Source organism: Phyllobates terribilis, unplaced genomic scaffold (assembly GCF_046119375.1).
Source record: "Phyllobates terribilis strain yellow unplaced genomic scaffold, ASM4611937v1 Scaffold_7__3_contigs__length_470593459, whole genome shotgun sequence".
Classification (NCBI taxonomy): Eukaryota; Metazoa; Chordata; class Amphibia; order Anura; family Dendrobatidae; genus Phyllobates; species Phyllobates terribilis.
This window is the reverse complement of record NW_027362767.1, coordinates 31,683,071-31,687,270: the sequence shown is the minus strand read 5'-3', so window position 1 is coordinate 31,687,270 and position 4,200 is coordinate 31,683,071.

The following is a 4,200-nucleotide window of genomic DNA, read 5'->3' as shown; positions in this document are numbered from 1 at the left end:
TTTTTTTTCTTTCTTCATACAAAGCTCACAGCCTTTAATCAAATGACCAGATTTTCCGCAATAGAAACACAAGCCTTCAACAAATCTACGGTCTTTTTCTTGAGAGCGAGGTGCCATCGCTCCAATCTCCATCGGTTCACCACTGTTAGTACACACATTCTCATAACCAGAAACTGACATAGCAGAGGATTTGCTCTCATTAACCCTTGCACGCAGTCTCCTATCCACCCGTATAGCTAATTGCATAGCCTGTTGCAAATCTTCAGGTGTAGGATAAGCAATTAGCAGGTCTTTAACCCTTTCATTGAGCCCAGCAAGAAATAGACTTTTCAGAGCAGAATCGTTCCACCCTGTTTGAGTAGACCATCGACGGAAATGAGTACAATATTTTTCCACATTACCTGATCCCTGTCTCAAACGTCTTAACTCAGTCTCAGCTGATGCGACACGGTCAGGATCATCATATAATAGCCCCAAAGCAGAAAAAAAACTATCCACTGATCTGAAGCATGTATCACTAGGTTGCAAAGAAAAGGCCCACTCCTGAGGCTCTTTGCGCAAAAGTGACATTATGAACCCTATGCGCTGGGAATCATCCCCAGAGGACTTGGGTCTCAAACGAAAATACAATAAGCAAGCATTTTTAAATGAAAAAAATTCTCGGTGTTCACCAAAAAATAAATCCGGCAAACATACCTTAGGCTCCAAGAAATGTGCTCCAGGACAGTTACTCACGTGCTGACGGAGCTCGGCCACCTCCAGAGAGAGTCCCTGCAGGCGATGAGCCAAATCCTGAACCGACACCATGATGGAACAGAAAAATCTTTCCTTAGAGAATTTGCAGGCTGGACTTACTGTTATGTTCTGCTACCATAGCTAAGGAAAGAGAGGAGATCTGTCCCTACGATAGAACTCAGCTGAATCCCTACGATGTAACAGGGAACCTGATCCTGCGATCAGACCTGCTAAAGTCCTAAGCTAGTCTGTACGGAGACCTATAGATGTGGGGAAGGAATCCCTACAAGTACTAAGGACTGGGAGGAAAATGGGACACCTCCTAACAGAAATAGTAGCAGACAGACAAACAAACAAAATATATAGAACACTGAGGTCCGTAGACCAAGCAAACTAACAGAGTTAGATACAGAGCACAGGCTAGCTAGAAAGTAGTTATACAATGAAGTCCAGCAAAGCCAGAAGGGCGGAGCAGGATTAAATAGGCCAACAAGGTCATGTGACCAGCAAAGGAAAAAACCTAAGAGCAAGGTTCTAACATATAGTAGTTATATTCTTGTACATAGGAGCAGTATTATACCAGTTATATTCTTATACATAGGGGGCAGTATTATAGTAGTTATATTCTTGTACATAGGGGCAGTATTATAGTAGTTATATTCTTATATATAGAGGCAGTATTATAGTAGTTATATTCTTGTACATAGGGGCAGTATTATAGTAGTTATATTCTTGTACATAGGGGCAGTATTATAGTAGTTATATTCTTGTACATAGGGGGCAGTATAATAGTTATATACTAGTACATAGGGGCAGTATTATAGTAGTTATATTCTTGTACATAGGGGCAGTATTATAGTAGTTATATTCTTGTACATAGGGGCAGTATTATAGTAGTTATATTCTTATACATAGAGGCAGTATTATAGTAGTTATATTCTTGTACATAGGGGCGGTATTATAGTAGTTATATTCTTGTACATAGCGGACAGTATTATAGTATTTATATTGTACATAGGGTGCAGTATTATAGTAGTTATATTCTTGTACATAGGAGCAGTATTATAGTAGTTAAATTCTTATACATAGGGGACAGCATTGTAGTAGTTATATTCTTGTACATAGGGGCGGTATTATAGTAGTTATATTCTTGTACATAGGGCAGTATTTTAGTAGTTATATTCTTGTACATGGGGCAGTATTATAGTAGTTATATTCTTGTACATGGGGCAGTATTATAGTAGTTAAATTCTTGTACATATGTGGCAGGATTATAGTAGTTATATTCTTGTACATAGCGGTCAATATTATAGTAGTTAAATTCTTGTACATAGGGGACAGTATTATAGCAGTTATATTCTTGTACATAGGGGCAGTATTATAGTAGTTATATTCTTGTACATAGGGGCGGTATTATAGTAGTTATATTCTTGTACATGGGGCAGTATTATAGTAATAAATTCTTGTACATATGTGGCAGGATTATAGTAGTTATATTCTTATACATAGCGGTCAGTATTATAGTAGTTAAATTCTTGTACATAGGGGATAGTATTATAGTAGTTACATTCTTGTAAATAGGGGACAGTATTATAGTAGTTATAATACCGCCCCTATGTACAAGAATATAACTACTATAATACTGTCTTCTAAGTACAAGAATATAACTATTATAATACCGCCCCTATGTACAAGAATATAATAGTTATATTCTTGTACTTAGAGGACAGTATTATAGTAGTTATATTCTTGTACATAGGGGCAGTATTATAGTAGTTATATTCTTGTACATAGGAGCAGTATTATAGTAGTTATATTCTTGTACATAGGGGGCAGTATTATAGTAGTTAAATTCTTGTACATAGGGGACAGTATTATAGTAGTTATATTCTTGTACATAGGGGCAGTATTATAGTAGTTATATTCTTGTACATGGGGCAGTATTATAGTAGTTATATTCTTGTACATGGGGCAGTATTATAGTAGTTAAATTCTTGTACATATGTGGCAGGATTATAGTACTTATATTCTTATACATAGCGGTCAGTATTATAGTAGTTAAATTCTTGTACAAAGGGGACAGTATTATAGTAGATATATTCTTGTAAATAGGAGCAGTATTATAGTAGTTATATTCTTGTACATAGGAGCAATATTATAGTAGTTAAATTCTTGTACATAGGAGCAGTATTATAGTAGTTATATTCTTGTACATAGGAGCAGTATTATAGTAGTTATATTCTTGTACATAGGAGCAGTATTATAGTAGTTAAATTCTTGTACATATGTGGCAGGATTATAGTAGTTATATTCTTGTACATAGGGGACAGTATTATAGTAGTTATATTCTTGAACATAGGGGCGGTATTATAGAAGTTATATTCTTGTACATAGGGGCGGTATTATAGTAGTTATATTCTTGTACATAGGGGACAGTATTATAGTAGTTAAATTATTGTACATAGGAGCAGTATTATAGTAGTTATATTCTTGTACATAGGAGCAGTATTATAGTAGTTAAATTCTTGTACATAGGAGCAGTATTATAGTAGTTATATTCTTGTACATAGGGGACAGTATTATAGTAGTTAAATTCTTGTACATAGGGGCGGTATTATAATAGTTATATTCTTGTACATAGGGGACAGTATTATAGTAGTTATATTATTGTACATAGGGTGCAGTATTATAGTAGTTATATTCTTGTACATAGGAGCAGTATTATAGTAGTTATATTCTTGTACATAGGAGCAGTATTATAGTAGTTAAATTCTTGTACATATGTGGCAGGATTATAGTAGTTATATTCTTGTACATAGCGGTCAGTATTATAGTAGTTAAATTCTTGTACATAGGGGACAGTATTATAGCAGTTATATTCTTGTACATAGGGGCAGTATTATATTAGTTATATTCTTGTACATGGGGCAGTATTATAGTAGTTAAATTCTTGTACATATGTGGCAGGATTATAGTAGTTATATTCTTATACATAGCGGTCAGTATTATAGTAGTTAAATTCTTGTACATAGGGGATAGTATTATAGTAGTTATATTCTTGTAAATAGGGGACAGTATTATAGTAGTTATATTCTTGTACATAGGGGCAGTATTATAATAGTTATATTCTTGTACTTAGGGGACAGTATTATACTAGTTATATTCTTGTACATAGGGGCAGTATTATAGTAGTTATATTCTTGTACATAGGAGCAGTATTAAAGTAGTCATATTCATGTACATAGGGGACAGTATTATAGTAGTTATATTATTGTACATAGGGTGCAGTATTATAGTAGTTATATTCTTGTACATAGGAGCAGTATTATAGTAGTTAAATTCTTGTACATATGTGGCAGGATTATAGTAGTTATATTCTTGTACATAGCGGTCAGTATTATAGTAGTTAAATTCTTGTACATAGGGGACAGTATTATAGCAGTTATATTCTTGTACATAGGGGCA